The sequence below is a fragment of the Vicugna pacos genome, chromosome 10 (genome assembly GCF_048564905.1).
Source record: "Vicugna pacos chromosome 10, VicPac4, whole genome shotgun sequence".
Lineage (NCBI taxonomy): Eukaryota > Metazoa > Chordata > Mammalia > Artiodactyla > Camelidae > Vicugna > Vicugna pacos.
The window spans coordinates 43,387,379-43,409,170 of NC_132996.1; the positions used below are offsets into that span (position 1 = coordinate 43,387,379).

General features: G+C 34.8%; 1 long non-coding RNA gene across 3 annotated transcripts in view; it reads left to right on the plus strand.

The window, feature by feature from the left end:
• Positions 1–21,792, plus strand: part of LOC140698747 (uncharacterized) — a 142,836-nt gene that overhangs the window by 23,567 nt on the left and 97,477 nt on the right. The gene's annotated exons all lie outside the window — the stretch shown is intronic.

The following is a 21,792-nucleotide window of genomic DNA, read 5'->3' on the forward strand; positions in this document are numbered from 1 at the left end:
TTGTTGTTGTTGTTGTTGTTGTTGTTATACCTAATAGCCGATTAGGAAACTGAGGCATTCAGAAGTTAATGTTGCATAGACAGTAAATGGCAAAGTGGAGTTTGAACCCAGGCAGGCTGGCACCACTCAGCAGGGACCCTCTGAACAACCAACCAACCTCTAGTAACTGTCAGGTATCTGATGCAGAACTGCATTACACATAATACTAATCTGCAATAGCTCACTGTAAATAAGGAAAGTCGATACTTAAATAAAAGGTGTTACTGAAAGTAAAAGAAGGATATTTAAACAGCTGGAATTTGTTACTAAACTAAAAAGACATATAAGAATTTTTATCATTATGTCATCTATGCCTTATTTTTTAAATCATATCACAAAACACTTAAATTCTAACAGCCACAGAGTAATTATGTTAATTTTAAAAAAGAAAAAAAATATACTATTCCATTAAAAATAAATTCTGTTTCACTCCATTTTATCTCTTCTCGGCCTCTTCATCTATTAGTTACTTATTTTTGATTACCTATCTAAAATCTCTGGCAGGGAATGTATTATATTTAGTTATTCACTAATTTTTGGACTTTTAGGTAATCCTAAATTTTTGCTACTAGGACTAATCTTTCAGTGGATTGTCAAAGCGTGTATTTTTCTCATTTTGTATGTAACTGTATGTTCTTTTATCCCATAAGACTAATGTTATCATAAACATTTCTCTGATGTTAGCAATACATTTTTAAAACTCAAAAACTTCTTATTAATAAGGGATTTCAGTAACTGAAGTCAAGTTATGATTTTATTTTAAAGATCTGTAGATACCATAAAATGATAAATTATAACATTTGCTTGGCTTTTCCCATGAGACAGCACAGAAGATAATTTCTTTTTCTGGTCTTTGACAGGCTCTTGAATATATTGATGACCATGCCCTCTCTTTCTATATTTTTGGCTTTTAATTTTTGGTTGCAGTTGTCAGATTGCATTACCTCTTTCGTAGCTTTTTTGTCTTTCATTCCTGATTAAGACCATCTACCTCATACCATTCGCCTATTAATGAGTGCTTTCTTTATGAAAATGTCTTTGAACTCAAGAGAGGATGATTCGCTTTTATAAAGCTGTTCAGATATGTGAAACCATTAGGTCAGAATTTTGAACCTTTTACCTAACTCTTTTTTTTTCCCGAACCTTGTAACAACTGATTCCATCAATGTGTTACTCCGTAAATCCAGATTATTCTACTCATCAAATATCTGGCCTACAGAATCATACTTTTGATTATCAGTATATATAATCTTATGTATATATCAGGATATATAATCATATATCTCATATTATTCCCTAGTTCAAACATCTTATCTGGCTCCCCATTTCCACTAATTAGGCTAAAATTAAGATAACTGGGCTATTGTATTATACTGGAGCAAGTCATAGAAACCTGAGTTTGAATCCCAGCTCTCTGACTTAGTACTATTTTGTGATCTTGGACAAGTTATTTCACCTTTATCTAAGTCAGTTTCATCATCATCAGAATTGCCAGTCTCTAAGGAAATATTAGTAAGATTAACTGAGGTAATGCATGTATAATATGTGGAATACAGTAGGGCAAAAATATATGTTTCTTCTATTCCTGTAGTTTTAATTTCAAGCCTTCTACTGCCTTTCTGATTTTTTTTTAATAGTAGTATTTCTGTAACACCCACCATGCACTAGATGTTGTTTTAACTTCTATGAGGAGATGGATTTTTAAAGAGTGTCACTGTTACTGTGAAAATAAATTAGAGAGACCAGAAACTGAACAGGAAAGGTTCTTGATACAAGTTACTAGAGATAACTGATTTGAATAAGACTGGTGACAGCCAGCCTCGACAGAAGTGGATGAATTAGAGAAATATTCTTCAGGAAGACTCAACAAGACTTGGTCACTGATTGAATGGGCCTCAGGGTACATAAAAGAGAGGACTATGTTAAAAATGACTTCAAGGTTATTAGATAGTTGCTCTTATTTTATAACCCTGTATTGCTTCCTTTTCTCTGTGTGCATACCTTTTCCTCAGATGGACTGGAAATTTCTTATGGAGATAGGCTATGGTATAGACAGCCACCAAATGCTTTTCTACAACAGATACTCAGTAAATGCTTGATGAATGAGTACCTGCTTAGGAAAAAAAACAAAACTGATGTAGTTTTGGTGTGATTGTCCAGGGACCAGGTGCCTTCTGTGTTATTAGCTAATTATTTCAATCTCATTGAAAAATACCAAGCTGTAAGTACTCACACCCATGGTGATAAGTGTGACTTTAACAAACCTCCAAAGAATTATTCATCTTCATTATACTCAATTTTAACCCCTTTTGGAATTGTTTACTAGAAGGGCAATCAGCTGTAAATTACTTGAATTCTAAAACTATGTGATAAGTACATATATTGGAAATAATTAAGTTATTTTTAAACTAAGGTATCCTTGATAATTTGCTTTTTAAAATATATATGTGTATGTATCTGTGTGTTCAATCTTTAAATTATTGACACCTTGACCTTGGAAAAGGTTGTTGAAATTTTTAAAAAAGTAATAAAAATAAGTATTTATAGGATAATAGTAAGCATGAGGAGTCAAAGGATGGATATAATAAGTAATATATAGATTATAACCTATATAAATATAGGTATAATAAGGAATCACAGAAGGTCATTTTGAAAAGAAATTGGGTTGAGTGAAAAGTTAAAATATCTCCTGGTTCCTTTGAGGCAGAAGGCTAGATTGTGTGAAATAGTGGAGAGGGTGTGAGTGGTAAGCTGAGTCATCACATATAGAGATACTTGATTTTATGTTTGGAAAGAACAGCAATTTACCCTCACCACCACCTGATTTCTTGCCTTTCAGTCATTCATCAAATGGCTGTTATGGAACTCTGCTGCATTAATGGTACAAAGATAAAGTATAATCCCTCTCCTGAAGTAGTATCTATCCATGAGGGTGACAGGCACATGAATAGATCATTATAATATAATGCAGTAATGTTGACTCCTCAGCAGGGCTGAGCCAAGAACAGCCCTGTCCCTGGACCACAGCAGACATCACCATCCCTTCTGGGGACTCATTTCTGAAAAGTCCGGACATGACATCACAGTTCTTCACAACACTGTACTCCAAATACCTACTACCAATTATTTGAATATTATCATGTGGGTTAAAGAATATTTACTGTTGGTGGCAGGTTCTTATTACAGATGCTTTGAAAAGAGTTTTGGGGACACACAGAGCTTCTTTCTGAAATTATTAAGGCAAGCAGCTCTGTAACAAAATATTTTGAGTTGATTCTCCTGTTTTTCAAGTTGTTTGCTAGTTGAGTAAATAATAGATGGAATCCTTAGACAGATACAGCAGCATAAATACCACCCACGTGAGACTAGTTCTTTGTAAGAGGAGTCAATTTATTTGTTAATGATTTATATGAAGCCAGCTGAGGCACAGATGACTGAATAATAAGGTATTTATTCTATTTACTGAGTTATCTAATATGTTATATTTAACTTCATCCCTGAGACTAAAATTTTTCCCACTCATAAGCTACACTGCTTTTGGCAAATGTTCTCCACTTCACTTAGCATTTCTGAGTGCTCAGTATGCTTCTGAAGTTTCCTCTTGAACATCCTTAAGTGAAATCATCTAGAAATAATTTTCAAATACGTTAAGGTGAGTTAGATGCAGTACTGAGCCAGGGATGAGAGTGGCTACTGTCTCTGCATTGCCTTCTGCTGTGTGGTCCGCAAAGGAGAGAGAGTGTGTAGTAACTGGGGCAGGAGATGTCCCCAGAGGGGCAGGGCTCCAGCCTGTGAGTAGGTTATCCTCCTTGCTTACATTTGTTATATCATTGAAAATAGAATTTTTCAGTTGAAGGAATCATTTGAAGTATTCTGTTTTTCATGGGCTGAGTGCACAAGGACTTTGGAGATTCTTGGAGTGTGAGAAAGAATTTGAAGAGCAATTAATTTAGGGTCAGGGAGTTGAAGAAAAAGTGCCTGGGACATATTAGTTAGATACTAAATAAATTTTTATTGACCGTATGAATGAAAATGTAATTGCAGTCTGACTTTTTGTTTTGGCTGAGAGCTAGAATCCAGATTGCCTCATTGGTCAGTAAGAAGTCAGGTGCAAACAAAGAAACTGATTTTCTGCATTAATTTTAGTAATACAGCATTTTCTAAATTAAAAAAAAAAACCCTCTCTAGAACAGTTGTCCTCAAATGTTATTTATAGACCAAATAGATCAGAATCACATGGGTAAAGGTCCACACAAAAGCTACTAGAGCTGATTGAAGAATTCAGCAAGGTAGCAGGTTACAAAATTAATGTTCAAAAATCAGTTGCATTTCTTTACACTAACAATAAATCAACAGAAAAAGAAAGTAAAGAAACAATCCCCTTTAAAATAGCACCCAAAGTAATAAAATATCTGGGAATAAATCTAATCAAGGAGGTGAAAGAATTATACACAGAAAACTATAAACCATTGATGAAGGAAATTAAAGAAGACTTTAAAAAATGGAAAGATATTCCATGCTCTTGGATTGGAAGAATCAATATTGTTAAAATGGTCACACTGCCCAAGGCAATCTACAGATTTAATGCAATCCCTATCCAATTACCCAGGACATATTTCACAGAACTAGAACAAATCATAATAAAATTTATGTGGAACCATCAAAGACCTAGAATTGCCAAAGCATTACTGAAGAGAAAGAAAGAGGCTGGAGGAATAACTCTCCCAGACTTCAGACAATACTATAGAGCTACAGTCATCAAGACAGCATGGTATTGGTACCAAAACAGACATAGACCAGTGGAACAGAATAGAGAGCCCAGAAATGAACCCACAAACTTTTGGTCAACTAATCTTCGACAAAGGAGGCAAGAATATACAATGGAATAAAGACAGTCTCTTCAGCAAATGGTGCTGGGAAAACTGGGCAGCAGCATGTAAAACAATGAAGCTAGAACACACCCTTACACCATATACAAAAATCAACTCAAAGTGGATTAAAGACTTAAACATAAGACAAGATACAATAAACCTCCTAGAGGAAAACACAGGCAAAACATTATCTGACATACATTTCAAAAATTTTCTCCTAGAAGAAATAAAAGCAAGAATAAACAAATGGGACCTAATGAAACTAACAAGCTTCTGCAGAGCAAAGGAAACCAGAAATAAAACAAGAAGAAAACCTACAGAATGGGAGAAAATTTTTGCAAGTGAAACCGACAAAGGCTTGATCTCCAGAATATATAAGCAGCTCATACGACTCAATAAGAAAAAAATAAACAACCCAATCCAAAAATGGGCAGAAGACCTAAACAAGCAATTCTCCAAGGAAGACATACAAATGATCAAAAAGCACATGAAAAAATGCTCAATATCACTAATTATCAGAGAAATGCAAATCAAAACTACAATGAGGTATCACCTCACACCAGTCAAAATGGCCGTCATTCAAAAATCCACAAATGACAAATGCTGAAGAGGCTGTGGAGAAAGGGGAACCCTCCTACACTGCTGGTGGGAATGCAGTTTGGTGCAGCCACTATGGAAAACAGTGTGGAGATTCCTCAAAAGACTAGGAATAGACTTACCATATGACCCAGGAATCCCACTCCTGGGCTTGTACCCAGAAGGAAATCTACTTCAGGATGACACCTGCACTCCAATGTTCATAGCAGCACTATTTACAATAGCCAAAACATGGAAACAGCCTAAATGTCCATCAACAGGTGACTGGATAAAGAAGAGGTGGTATATTTATACAATGGAATACTACTCAGCCATAAAAACCGACAACATAATGCCATTTGCAGCAACATGGATGCTCCTAGAGAATGTCATTCTAAGTGAAGTAAGCCAGAAAGAGAAAGAAAAATACCATATGAGATCGCTCATATGTGGAATCTAAAAAACAAAAACAAACAAACAAACAAAAACAAAGCATAAATACAGGACAGAAATAGACTCATGGACAGAGAATACAGACTTGTGGTTACGGGGGGGGGTAGAGGGTGGGAAGGGATAGAATGGGATTTCAAAATTGTAGAATAGATAAACAAGATTACACTGTATAGCACAGGGAAATATACACAAAATGTTATGATAAATCACAGAGAAAAAAAATGTGACAATGAGTGTGTATATGTCCATGAATGACTGAAAAATTGTGCTGAACACTGGAATTTGACACAACATTGTAAAATGAGTATAAATCAATAAAAAATGTTAAAAAAAAAAAAGAATCACATGGGGAAATTTTTAACCCTCCGTATTTCTGGGTCACACTCCTTATACATTTAAATTTATTAAATGTAACTTGCGCCAAGTTATGTTAATTTCTTAAAGTTTGCTAGGTAAACCTATCTTGTGGCAAGATTGGGAATCATTGTTCTAGCTCAGCCTGCCAACCCATTTGTCATTATAGTGTCCGGGCAAGGCCGTTTGCACCATTTGCCACTACTGGCTAGGATGGCTCTTGTACTCACAACTTAAAAAAAAAGAAGAAGAAAGGGAAGGAAGGAAGGAAAACAGGAAATAAGAGGAGAGAGGGAGGAAGAAAGGAAGATACATTTAATTAAGGAATTCTGAGTAATCACTTAGGAATCAAGTTTACAGAGTTAGAACACTTAGGTGCTAAATCTAACATGTTGCACAAAGTAAACTTATTTGAAACATTACTTTAAATAAAATTAAGGAGAATATAGACCCAACTGTGCAATAGGTGCTCCTGCAATTTATTTCAAGCTTTGTTTATTGAACACCTACATGTGCCAATCCCCCAAGCTGAGACCTTTTCATTTATCTCATTTTTTAAAAATCTTACCTCTCAGATATGTTTAATTATTTCATTTTACGTGGCAAAGAAACTAAGTCTCAGAGAAGTTAAATAACTTTTCCAACAACATACAGTTAAGTATGGAGAAATTAGGCTTTGAAACCAGGCTTCTCTGACTAAATAGTTCTTGTGATTAATAATTATTTAATCCTTTTTTATTATTAGAAATAATATGCAAAAAACTAACATTACGTATTATCATGAAAATGTATTATGGCTCAAGTATGTGTTACAGGATGGTCAGCAAATCTCTATTCAAGTACAAAAATATTAACTCAGGAAGGAATTGGATAATAATATTTTTTAAAGATTTTGAATTTGAAAAGGAATATTTAATTTGGAGTTGTAATTAATCAGTAATTTTTATAGGTCAAGTGATTTCTTTTTATCTTATCTTTCCTATGATTTAGGTCTTATTTAACTAAATTTCGATGTTACCGTTAGACAAGCAGTTTTCTCTTTGGGAGGTTATCTGGTACAACAGATAAGAGCAAAATACTAAGTTATCTGGAAGCAAAGGATTGCATTTGCTACATCGATACTTATTTTCAGAAAAATCATTTTAATTTTTATTTCCATGAATAGAAGAGTTTTTTATTTCTTTAAACAAAATTCCATCTCACAATATTACTTCGTTTGTATTTATTGAAAATAACTACAAGTTATACTTCCTGGAATTAATCCAGATCTCTGCTCTAATATTTTGAAACCTCAGTCTTCATGGATAAGACAGAAAAGTAGGCTAAGGGAAGAAGTCTTGGTTCAGTTTAAGTGCCTTCTCAAAGTTGACAGGTCAAAAGTACGTGACTAGGCTTAGTGTATGTTTTCTGTCATTTAAAAAGTGTATATAACCCGATGAACAATATATTTAAAGAAGACAATGTACTTGGTAAATAAATAAAATTTTTAACCAGAGAAACTCACTGATCTCCTTACACCCGTGATGGTATTTCTTATGCTGGGCTTACACAAATAGATGAATCTAGATACCTTGGTATTGTGATCTGTAAAGAGACTTCAGGTAGATTATGCATTGGTCTTTATTTTTCCCTTCTGCTTAGAGCAAAACACTTTTTTAAAAAAGACTTAAAGGAATTTTTTTTTTAAATTGCCATTTCCTTATGCCTCTTAGATGTTCACTTCTATACCACAAATATTCCAAATTTTCTGTCATTTCCGTCATCTCTTCACCCTTAAATTAGTTTCATTAACTGTCAGAAGTTATTTGAGTCCAGAAAAAAAACTTGTCAAACTCCTTCAAAGTAAAATTACTTTATCTTTGAAGTTGTAGAGGTGATTATATTTCATTTTTTCAATTCCAGTCCTTTTTCAAGAAGGTAAATGGAGAAGAGATCAAAGTTCCATGTTATTAAGTCAGAATTTAAATGAATTAATAGAGAGAAAATCATCTAATGAATGAGATTTTTATAAGTCATGAAATAAAGTATATTCTAGTCTAAAAGTTTCTTTGAGGTTATAAGTGAGCCACAGTAATCTTTCTAACTGTAGGTAAATAACACCAGTGCCTACCAACAATTGTTATGCTAAATACCGTGCTTATAAAATAGTGCCGGAAACCTGTGGTTTATATGTTAGGAAGGTCTATTTTTATTTTAGAATACCCAGAAAGGAGAAATGACTCATTTCAAAGGTCTGCAGAGGTCACACTCTAGTAAACAAAGCTGTCCTATTTGAACACTGGGGATGAAATGGGTCCCTTTTCTTTTATTCACATATTGATTTTACTGCAGATGTCTTTCTCAAAGGCAGGCTCAAAAATCATTTAAGTGCTTAGTTACTTTAATATGGTAGTAACTAAGTTGAAGCTTTCAGCTGGGTACTTAATGGATCTTTACCCTCCCCTTTGAACACATGCTTTATCATATTGACTGGGAAAGTGTCTAGAATTAATTGACAACAAGGAATTTGAGATTGGGCAGAGAAAAAGGATGAGAATGTAAAAAACACAATTGTAAAAATTTGTAAAGCAGCCTTTAGAGAGGTAATGTGAGTTCAAGCAAAGTCTGCCACACTAGGAAGAGGCAAGCATTGTATACAAGGAGCTGATGCAGAGTCTGGGTTTGGGAGCTGCCATGAAGTCATCATGGTTGGAGTTAAATTTTTTTTTTAATCTGTCAAGTAGGAAATGAGGTTGAGACTTACCTGTGTATGCCACAGTGGAATCTTTCTCAGTGAAGATGCCCACTGAGTGTAAGAAAAGGTATTTCTTCAAGAGGTATTTCTGTCTCTTGAAATTGTTCCCTATTTTTGAGTACACAGTGGTGAGATTCTTGAAGTGGAAGCTCACCAAAAAAAAAGAATTTTTTTTAGTCTGCATCCTTTTGCCTCCTTTAACGATTGAGGTTCAGTCAAGAAAACTCTAGAATGTTCAATTAAGAAGAGATTTAACGCAGGAACACTATTAGAAGTTTGGCGGAGTGGTCTGAAATGAGCACTAGTAGCTGTTAGTCTCAGTAATAGGATCTGGATGTTGGTATTGCCAAACAGATGGTCAAAGTGTGCTCCATAGTGACCTGCAGATCTGAAAGAGGTGAGATTCATGGGGAGGACCCAGAAGCTGAGGCAAATGCCAGGTCTGATAAAAATCTATAGCTGTCTGTCATTTCCACAGCAGGAAAACTCCAGCTTTCTTTTCAGTTTTGCAGATCTTGTGAGAGTGCCCATTACTGGTGAATTCTAACCTGGGATTCTACAACAAGGAATTCTGGAAAATGTAGCTCCAGGGCTTCTCTGGAAAATGTAGCTCCAGGGCTTCTAGATCCTTTATACAAGGGGTGACCCTAAAAGGACAGTAATAATCCTGGGTACAGAAAATGAGAGCGATTCCTTCCATGGTATTAAGGATGAGTATTTTTAATGTATTTTGCTACAAATTTCTCTCCTCTAGAATTTTTTCAGTAATCAGTATTTATTGACTCATTTTCTGTGAAACTAGGTATGTTCAGGACACAATCACACGGTTGAATTCTCTTCTATAAAAGTGTTTATCTGTGGTACAAAGGAAGTTTAAATAGAGAAGAGATTTGATGGCAAATATTTAGATATGTGGAAACTACAAACTTTGGAGATCTGGATGTGACTGCTTACTAAGGTTGTTTAACAAAGTATCACAGACTGGGAGGCTTAAATAACAGAAATGTATTTTCTCACAGTTTTGGAGGCTAGAAGTTCAAGATCAATCCTGTTGGCAGGATTTGTTCCCTCTAAAGCCCACAGGGGAAATCTGTTCCATGTGTCCCTCCTGGCTTCTGGTGGTTTGCTAGAAATCTTTGGCATCCCTTGGCACTTAGGCACCTTATTAACCTAGTGTCTGCCTTCATGTTGACATGGCATTCTGTGCCTCTTCACGTCATCTTCTCTACACGTGTTTTTGTTTGGTTTTTGTGTCCCAATCTCCTCTTTGTATAAGGTTAACAGTCATATTGAATTGGGGCCCACTCTGCTCCAGTATAACGTCATCTTAACTAATTACATCTGCAGTGAACCCATTTAAAAATAAAGTCCCATTCTGAGATGTTGGGTTAAAGCTTTAGCTTAGAGGGGATGTAATGTAACCCAAACACTCAGTTTAAATTCCAGTTCCATTATTTACCAATATGCATAAACACTTAGCTTTTTTTCCTTCAGGTTTTCCTACATGAAAAAAACATAATGATTTGTAACCCATTTCAAAGGCTTTTCTTTTTAATTATAACTTTTTTTTCACATTGTCTGATAGAGCCAGTAGCCAACTACATATGATGATTCCTCTCTTTTTAATGGCAGTTCAGTTTTGTCTTTTAACCTTTCTACTAGCTTTATAAGTGGTCTTCTGCTTTTGTTGTCTCTTTGCCTTTACCAATGAGACTTTTCCTTTTGTAATTTCTAGTTTTTCAATTTTTTTATGGGAGAGTGGTAATTTAGGCATAGTTACTTATTTTAACAGAGATAATGGGAATTGAAGCCAGGACGTCATGCATGCTAGGCCTGGACTCTCCAACTGAGCTATCCCCTCCGCCATGTTTCTAGTTTTGGCCTTTCTGTTTCACTTAGAGAAGTTGCTTTAACATTTCTTGTAAACCTGGTTTTCTGATGCTGAACTCTTTTAGCTTTTGCTCGTCTGTAAAACTTTTGACGTCTCCTTTAAATCTGAACAAAAGCCTTGTTAAGTAAAGTATTCTTGGTTGTAGATTTTTCCCTTTCATCACTTTAGATATATTTGGCCACTCCCTTCTGTCCTGCAGAGTTTCTGCTGACAAGTCAGCTGATAGTCTTACAGGAGTTCCCTTGCTTGTTACTTGTAGCTTCTCCCTTACTGCTTTGAATATTTTCTCTTTATCTTTAACGTCTGCCATTTTAATTACAGTATCTCTCAGTGTTGTCCTCTTTGGGTTGATCTGTTTGGGACTGTCTCTGATTCTGGACTTGGATATCTGTTTCCTTTCCCTGGTCTGGAAATTTTCAACTATTATCTCAAAATGTTTTCTCTATACTTTTCTCTCTCTGTTCTCTTTCTGGGACCCCGATAATGTGAATGTTAGTACGCTTGATGTTGTCCCAGAGGTATCTTAACTGTCCTCATTTTTAAAATTCTGTTTTCTGTTCTGCCTGCCTGATTTTCACTATTCTGTCGAGTTCACTGATCATGAAGATTTAATAAGATCATTCCTATAAAGCACCTGGAATAGTCTTTGATACATACTAAGAGCTTAGTAAATATCTGTGGAAGTAATTAATTATAATGTTTTCTAAGTGGCCTATTCCACTGTTATCCTAAAGAAAATTTTTTATTTCCTTAATTCCTAAATTTAAGATATGTTGTTTTTGCAATAAGAAAAATAAAAAATATATTCACATATTTGCATTTTTATATTGAAGTTAATTTTAGTTTTAGCTATCTGAATCAGGTTCATGCCCAGGAAGTATTTCAGAAGGGCTTTGAATGCGCATAGATCAGAGAGTAGAAAGATTCTTGCCTTTGGAGGGATGTTTGAATAGTAAACAAAGGCATTGGTGTTAACACTTCAGGAAATGATAATTCATGCTATTTAGCACTAACACTAAGGGTGTAGTTGACTGCCGGGGGCTCTGGCAGGAAGATAGGTTGGGGCCAGAATAGCCAGGGAATAGAAGGCTATGCTTGGTAGTGAGAACTTGTAGTCACACAATTGTCTAGGAACTTTTGCAAGTCTCAGAGATCATGCGAAGAAGTTGTAAAATGAGCAGGTGATACTCAGAAACAAAGAAGCGGAATCTCTCTCTCCTAAATACTGCCCCTTCACTCCAGTGTTCACTCTCTCCTGCTTCGGTTTTAGGTTTATGCTGCCCTAAGAGAACAACTTCAGTTTTGTGACTGATTTGGCTCCCTTCTTCTGGACTAAATTTTTTTTTACTGTCATCGTTCACATTAAAGACATTCTTGATTTCATCACAGTTGGAGAGCTATGTTTTCCCCAAAGAAAGCCTTCCTTTGTCATAGGAGGGAAAAAAGAGCATCTTCCTGGCAGAATTATGAGAGGGCAACTGATGCCCTGGGAACAAATGCATAAACTCTCACTCTAATGTGCCCTGTTTCTTTACCTTAAAGGAGAGAAGTTTTATCAGAGGAAGAAAGTTTGTGACTTATTAACTATTTATTGAAGGTGTATTTGCAGAGATTATCTGGGGATCAGGAGAAACAGAGTAATCAGTCTCGACATCTCCACTGAGAGTATTAACATGAGTAGATCAAATGATAGGGTAATTCAAAATCATATCTTTCTTGAGTCTTTTGTTCAATGACTTGCCCTTTAAACTTATCAGTGGCACAAACAATCCACAGGTTCAAAGTACATCAAATGGTAGAAAACTAAGTTTCTAGGGACCTGGGCTTATTTATGGTAAAGAAGAAAAAAGATGAAAAAAATGGTTTTTGAAAATGTCAACAACAGAGGCTAGAGATCATGAACATTTTATCTCTAGCACTGCTTCTGACCATAAAAGACAGTGACAACTTTGATGTACTATGATTTATTCTCCCCATAAGATATACTTAGAGAACAAAGATTCTGCTCTTGAAAACCTTAAATTTGGAAAATTTCATATGGGAAGTTGTAAGTAACAAGTATAAATTTTTGTCTTAAATGTTTTTATTTTAATGTTTATAATTGGTTTCAGATAAAATATTTTAAGTGTATTTCCAGTACATTGGTTTTATGGAAACATCATACATACGCTACTATTTGTGTCAGTTTAATTAGAAAATGAAGACATTCTTGGTAAGTCTGAACTGGAAATTCTCAGTGGTTTAATGGGATTTCTGGAGTGTTTGTACTCCTGTGTTCAGAAAAAAAGGGCTAATTCTTTATATTGTATGCTTTGGAGAGAAAACATTGAAAGAAGACAGTAACACTTTCTCAAAGTCTTTTCACGCACTATCAGGCACTGGGTTGGGAAATTTACAGGCATTTCACACATTATGTGATCCTCACAGCAAACCCGAAAGGTAGGTCTCATTACCCCTATTTTGAAAGTGAGGAAAGGGGGGATATGGAACATCTGATTATGGTCCCCAGTGTGATTGCAGCATTAGTTATAAGGAAGGTCTGCTGCAAGGATAATGGAGCAAATGTGGAAACACTCTCCTTGTTGTCCAACACATAGATTGTAATTTGGCACCATTAGGGATATATCTGTCACATTCATCTATCAACCACTTCATTGAAATTGTCAGATATTGTTTTATACTGATTAAAACTCTTATTGTCAACTCTGTGACAAAGGTTCAAAATATTAATAATAGGTAAAGACTTTGCCATGATTGTTGCTAGAGATATTCGTAAGTTGAGAGGTAAATTTTAATTTTTCAAAAGTCTGATTCCTTGAAATCTGGTCTCCCAGAAAAGGCATTGGTCTTCTGCAGTGCCCTGTGGTAAGTGACCACAGATTAATGCCCGAGGGGTTGAATCCTGGCCAACCACAGGGCTTGAACCCTTTTTCCTTCTCATACTAGTAGAGGGGTTGGTGCTGCTCTCAACTCTGAATACTAATCTTGCAGGGTGGGGTGAAAGTCAGTGTTCTGCATTACTACATTGCCAATTTAACCTTGAGGATCACTAAGACTGTCTAATGACACTGTTCATCTATAGATATGATGGTCCCTTTAGTAACTGTTGGTGGAAACATTTAAAATTAATATGAAAGACTTTCATCCCTGGCTGTCCTTCTGACCCAATAACTGCATGTCCACAAGCTTATTTTTAATGCATAGCTGAAATTAAATCAATATCCACAATCTATCATTAATATGGGTGCAGACTCTGAAATGCACATGCCACATTTTGCCAGATCATTTCTTCTGTTGTTGGTTATGGCTTTTCTGAGGCTTCAAATCATTGAATGCATGAGCCCAGGTGACATTTCACAATATGTGTTTATGAAAAGGCAATAAACATTTGTATGGGTGTCTTCTTTTGTTAATACTCTAGTAGGTTTTGTGGGTTAAACAGTGGGTTACATAATTTGCTCTCATTCTTAGTCACCTTACCTTCACTCATCTAATTACCTGATATTGGGGACTTAAATATGTATTCTTATGTTTTCAGATAGGCCTTTCCTCCATGGATTACGTCCTTGATCTATTTGTGCTTACCTAGATATTGACAAGATTCTATTCCAAAATGAGTGGCAGCTATAAATTTAATGTCTTTTCCTGTTTATTTTTTTCTTTCTAAAATAAAACCCTATGATATATTATAAGTGTGGACATTTCATCACTACCTATCTGTGCATTCTCTTTCATCTCTTATGATTATAATTTTTGTATAAAATACTTAGGGATTTTGATAATTTTTTTGTGAAACTAAAGCCTTCATGGAGAGAGATATAGGCATTGCTGGAAGAAGAGCCTTATCTCCATTAGAGGTTAGTATAATTCAAGTTCTGTAAATCGATTAATCCCTATTTACAGTTAAACTAAGTTGTTTGCTTTAAATTGCAAAATTAATAGAGATGGAATAGAGGTTACATTTCCAATGAAGAAATAATTTAAAAGCACTTGATAAAGATAGAATCAATTATTTGTGGTTATTTTAAAATAAGTAATGAAATAAGATTACATCTCTCCAAAAAAGACAAGACTTCTGAACTTCATTAGCAACTGAGCTTTCAATCAATGCTATTCCTTTGGGACTAGCTTAAGGTATCTGAGTTATATGGAAGGGTTGAAAAGCTTTGATTTACTTTTTAAAATGTGTTCTCACTCAGAAAATAAGTGTCAGTAACATATAGTTATTTTGAAACAACCTACTGATTTTCACTTGAGAAATGGAGCTTTTACTTGGATTAGATCTTTAAAAATGAATGAGTTAATGAATGAGATTGGAAAAATGTGAAAATCCAGTTAAAGCATTATCTTCACATTTCTCCTACATACTGTTCCAGTTGCTCTTGATACTACAAAAACATGAAAGACTTCATGAATGCATCTAGAACTTACCTAATTCAGGATAACCAGTGTATCAGTTCATTGTAATTTAACTAGTAAGATTTTGAAACTGCAAGCAACGGTGTAGAACATGGCATTTTTAAAATTGCTAACAAAAATGAACAGACAACAGAAACTATGAATCCAGAGTGGGAGAAATCTCCATGAGAAATATTGTGCAACTTGATCCATCAATCTTGACTGTATACTGTCTTTGATAAGAACCAAGATGAAATAATAGTATTTTAGAAACTAAATTACTTTCGAATGGTCTCTGCTCCAGGAAAAATATGTTAGGTCGATTACTTTAAGGAAAAGTAAAGAATCACAAAATTCTTTAGACATGGTGATTAAAAGAACCATAGTAAGAAAGAGAAGGAAAAAACAGAAAGATAAAATAGTCTTAAAATATCATTATGTACATCTTATACAATCAAGCTCTCCGATAACCAAATTTGTCTGTGTGTTAGTATTGATAAGACAAAAGTGATGGAGTAGGGAATACTCCACAAGTAGGAGAAAGATTAAATTATGAGGTAAGAAACTTGAATTAGAAATCTAGCCAAAGCAAATAAAAATAATCTCCCAGGGTATGCCTTGAGATCAACACACTTTGCGGTCTGTACCTTGATACTTCCTTCTGAACTTCTGGAGATAACAGTCAAGAGGCTGGTATGATTCAGAAGTTTAAAAGAAGAAATCTTGATGAAGTGTGCAGTGCTCACTAACAGTTACACAACACTTGTACTACATGAGAGACTCAAAGTGAGATAAATTAATTCAGTCTTCTAATCAGTCCTATGAGAGAGGTAACAGCAGTGTCCCCTACCCTCCATTATTTTCTACAAATGAGACAAGTACAGAGTGAAAGTTAGAAAATCTGTGTATCTTTTCCTTTGTTCATTGCTTTGTTTCTTCACAGATTTTCCATGTACTTGCTATAAGTAGATACTACTATTGATAATGTAGCAAGCAAGAGGATAAAGGAGTGATAGAATTAATTATGAGCGTATTCAGTTCAAATCTATGCTGCAAAGAAATTTGATGGCTTGACAGTTTTGCACAGTTCCTTATAAGGCTAAATTAATTTTACATTTGTCCCTAAAGTAGGGTTATTTAATGTTCCACTTTTAATTCTGGTAGCAATTTTCCAGCATGTTCTAAATTCTCTCTCCCACTTAAAAATGGCTGACTCTTAGTTCTTATGCTTAGATAAAACCATACATCATTGAAATAACCGATTCATGCTCTTTTGCTATCCAGCGACAATAGGTTCATCTAGTTTTGCTTAATTTTAGTTCAGCATAGCAGATAACAGACTGCTCTGCTTTCCAGAATTACACCTGTTTATCAGCTTCTGCATCCAACTCTTGTAAATTCTATAGATGCTGCCTGTTTGATGTGTGGTTTTTAAACAAAAGAATGTAAAAATAGGGTTCTTAGAGATATTTAAATTTAAGTACCTGTTCTCCATTTATCGGAATGCTTAAATAAGCTAGTTACTCTTACATTTTAATAAGTTATAATGAGTGGAAATGTAAATTGAATATTTCAGAGGTCTAAAGGATAATTTAATACTTTAAAATGTTTATACAATTTCAAAGCAAATTGACTAAATCAATAATTTAACTTCTTCAGAATCAAGTATGACATACAATTGCTCACGATTTCTTCCAGTACTTACTGTCCTTCTAGTTTCCAGTTTCTATCAGTTGTAACATTGCTTTTATACTCTTGACAACCATTTAAATTGTTTTGTAAAAATAATTATATTTTCTCTCTTTTATCTGTGTTGATTCTAAAAAATTGAAAAGAAGCAATAAGTAGCATTTACTCTAATGTAATTAAACACCTATGGTTTACATCGCAGAACTTCGAGTCATAATTGGACCTATAGAAAGAAATGTTAATTTATGTTACTAGCCTGAGTCATTTAAGGGGTGAGGTTGCAAGAGTGAAGAATATGTCTTTTTAAATTTTATCAGTTATTCTGAATTATAGAAAATTTTAGTTTAATTGATATTTGCATCCTGATTTTCTTCCATAGACTGTTTTGGGGGTTTTATTTCTCCTAAAGTTTCTTTTTTAACTTTCTTTTCTTCCTTCTTTTTAAAAATAGTAAATACCTTTATCATAGACCTAAGATTACTCTTTCTCTCATATATATTACAAACAATATCTATTATCTACTATAATTGTGAGAATAGATTGATATAAGGTCATGAAACTGCTCTATAAATTTAAAAGTAGTATAGAAATATTAGTTAATAGTATTCATTTCTTTAACAGTCAGCCCTAATAATCCCTTGGCTCTTCACCTGGTTCTACTAAAGAGCCCAGGTATTTAGTCCAGCCTTTTCTCTCTTTTTATATAAAATTAGCTTCATCCTCTGATCATTTGTTAGCCTTCTAGTCACCATTCCAGTTTCAACTGCTGCTTTCTTAAATTGCAACAATACGATCGCAGACATTTTTCAGGTGCAGAGACACTAAGTTTTTACTGAAAGAGAAAACCATGCTGTCTGTTCCTTTCCTAATATATATTTTTTTATGTTCACTGGTTAGGTAATACATTTTTGGTAGTATTTGAAAAAATACTACTTAAGCTTCATTTGAAAAAATTATGAGTAGGCGAGGAGGAAGCAACAACATATGTAGATTTCGGAAACCAATGTTTAAATATGTGAACATTAACATAATTTCAGAGTTGCTTCATTTTTATTTTGCATTTTAATTACTTCATTTACATGCATCTGGAGTCGTGTTACTTTTAACATATTCTTGACTAGATTAGCTGATGGATATGATTCTTATTTTACATGTAGAATTGAAGATTTTGGAGTATGTCCATTCCTGAATAAAGTATAGTTAACCTCAAATTAAAAAAAAATCCTGAATTATATCTTGTGAGTTCCCTATTTGCTCTAGAAAATTATAGCAAACATAGTTGAAACCTGATTTAGCAAAATATTAAAGCTGGAGTATTGTATTCCAAAAGCAATTAAATAGATTGTAAAACTGGGGGAAAAAATCCAATATAACAGCATCTCATCTTACCTCTGAAGAGAGTGGCTCATATTTTTTGAATAGCAGATAGCCATGTTTTTAAAAAAGAAAAACAGTCCTCAGGGCATTGCCAGTAAGGATGTGTATATATACATATATCCAGTCTTGTAGCTGTCTGTTCCAGATGGTATTGCTGTGAGACTGAGGAGGGCCACCCAGCCACATTGTACTAAGCATGAACGTGACAGAACATTTACTATGTTAAACCTCTATGATTTCAGAATTAATTTGTTTTTGCAAATTAATAGTTACAGCAGTAGTTCTAGGAATTAAGGGGGTGTCTAGTGAAGGAAAACAATTGAAGAACAAGGTCATTTCTCTTAAGAAGGCAAGATAATCCAAAAGTGAACTCATGCAGTAGAGTCATAACTTCGTCCTAGAGATCACAAGGAGAAAAACAAACCACTTCCAACCTCCCCCAAATGATTTTAATAGGTGCTGGCTTTCTTATGATAACTGGGTGTGTTTTCAAATCACTTTTTTTTTTTTACCTTTTTTATTGAGTTATAGTCATTTTACAATGTTGTGTCAAAGTCCAGTGTAGAGCACAATTTTTCACTTATACATGAACATACATATGTTCATTGTCGTATTCTTTTTTGCTGTGAGCTACCACAAGATCTTGTATACATTTCCCTGTGCTATACAGTATAATCTTGTTTATCTGTTCTGCATATGCCTGTCAGTATCTACAAATTTCAAATCCTAGTCTGTCCCTTCCCATCCCCCTCCCTCTTGGCAACCACAACTTCGTATTCTGTGTCTGTGTCTGTTTCTGTTTTGTATTTATGTTCTTTTTTTTTTTTATTCCACATATGAGTGATATCATATGGTATTTTTCTTTCTCTTTCTGGCTTACTTCACTTAGAATGACATTCTCCAGGGACATCCATGTTGCTGCAAATGGCATTATGTTGTCATTTTTATGGCTGAATAGTATTCCATTGTATAAATATACCACATCTTCTTTATCCAGTCATCTGTTGATGGACATTTAGGCTGTTTCCATGTCTTGCAAGTGTCTTTTTGAAGTAGGGTTCCTTGCGGAACCAGAAGCGGGATTCCTGGGTCATATGGTAAGTGTATTTCTAGTCTTTTGAGGAATCTCCATACTGTTTTCCACAGTGGCTGCATCAAGCTGCATTCCCACCAGCAGTGTAGGAAGGTTCCCTTTTCTCCACAGCCTCTCCAGCATCTGTCATTTGCAAACCACTTTCTTTTAATTTAGGTTTTTTAAATGTCAGGTACTATTTTAATCTTCATAAGAATATCCTGGAATGGTGTTATTCTAACTCTCCTTTGATGATTAAGAGACTGAGGCTTAAAGAGGTTAAGTAAATTACTCAAAGAAACAGAGCTACTAAGTAGTGGAGTTGGGATTTGGACCCAGGTTCAAATCCAGAATTGGGGCATGCAGCCTACCACACACACTGCCTCTCTAGGAGAAGTGAACCCAATAAGTAAAACTGGCATTTCTATGAACTGTAATCAGACACATTTCCATAGGACAACTGGGTACTTATACAAATATGCCTCTAGTGACTATTCCTCCTCATTCAATTAAGCTATACTTCTGACAAAATAAATCTTTAAAATAATATCTTAAATGTTAACAGTGGAGAGGGTTGAATGTCGTGCTCTAACTTTAATAACTTTTCTGAGTTTTTGACTTTAATACACATCAGCAGCAGGTAAAAATAATAACAAACTTCCTCAAACAGTTTACCTCTACTTAAAACCCTTCTAATAGTTTACCTATCTCCTTAGAATAAGATCCAAACTCCCTGATCACTGCTTACAGAATTTAACATGGTCTATTGCCTGCTTCTGTCTTCGTCCTTTTTTTTTATTATTAAAACCTATTCACTCTCTGCATTCCAAGTACACATACCAAGAACACTTACCTTCTTCTTTGTTTCTGGAACAGACCAGTTCTGTTCCATCTAAGAGTCTTTGTACCTGCTGTTTGCTCTGCCTGGAACCTTTCTTCCTGGCTTTTCAATGTTTTGGTTTCTTCTCATTATTTAGGTCTCAACTAAATTATCATCTCTTTAGAGAGACTTTTCCTGGCCAACTAATATAAAGGGGTCCACTCCCATAATACATGACCCTATTTTATGTCTTTCATTCTGCTGTGAAATGATCTGATTTATTTCTTGACTTATTTATTTTTTTCTTTGTCTTGATGATTCATGTGTGTGTGTGTGTGTGTGTGTGTGTGTGTTAGATCACTGAATGTGAAATGCACTCCCTTAAATTTGTAAGTGTACCATACAGAATTATTAACTATAGGCACAATGTTGTAAAACAGTACTCTAGATCATGCGTTTCTGAAACTTTATATCTGTTTAATAGTAACTCCCCATTTTCCCCTTGCCCCAGTCTCTGGAAGACACCATTCTACTCTCTGCTTCTGTGTATTTGCCTATTTTATATACCTCATCTAAGTGGTATCATGTAGTATTTGTTCTTCTTTGACTGGCTTATTTCACTTAGCAAATGTCCTCAGATTCACCCATATTTGTGCATACCACAGGATTACTTATTTATTCCTGGTCTCATCAAACAAGAACATGTGTTCTAGGAGAACAGTGATTTTTCAGTCTTTAGCATGCCACTGTGTCTCTACCACTCAGAATGGTACCTGGTACCAATTAAATGTTGAACTCAATTAAATGTTGTTGGGTTAGTGAAAGAATACTTCAAGCTTTTTAAAAAGGAAACTGAGAAGGAACTTTGAAAAATGAGTTAGTGTAGCAGTTAGGGGTTGAGCTTGGGAGTCCAGATTTGTGGGTTTGACACCTGCCATTAACTGTGTGTGACTTTGCACAAATTTCTCAAACCCTCTGTTCCTCAGTTTCCCCACTTGTATGATGGGAATAATGGGAGTAATAATAGTCCCTTCCTCAGAGGGTTGTTGTTTATATTTATAAGTATAATAGAATTGTGTCAGACACAGAAAAAACAATACATGTGTATCCGTTATACAAATAAACCACAATCTAAGTTGTATTTCAAAAGCTTCAGGTTTGTTTCTTTGTTTTCAGTTGTTTCAGCTCACTGACTTCATTCTTCAAACAGTAAGAAATACAGAATTGGGTCAGACCATTGAATCAATCCATTTTCTATCAAAGTTCCTGAGTTTGGTGATAGGTGCACAGCTGCCATTTATTCAGGCCATTGTGGAGAGTGTGTGATGTACCAGGCAGGAGCTGGATACAGTGGTGCATCCTGTCATCACCTCAGTAAAGAAATAGGCCATTAATTATTTATATAGTCAATCGACTTAACAACATTTGTTAAATAATTGGTATCCGCATATAATTTTGCTTGGGCAGATTTTTATTTGGTAAAACTGGAAGTAGCATTCTTTCCAGAATTACAGTGCA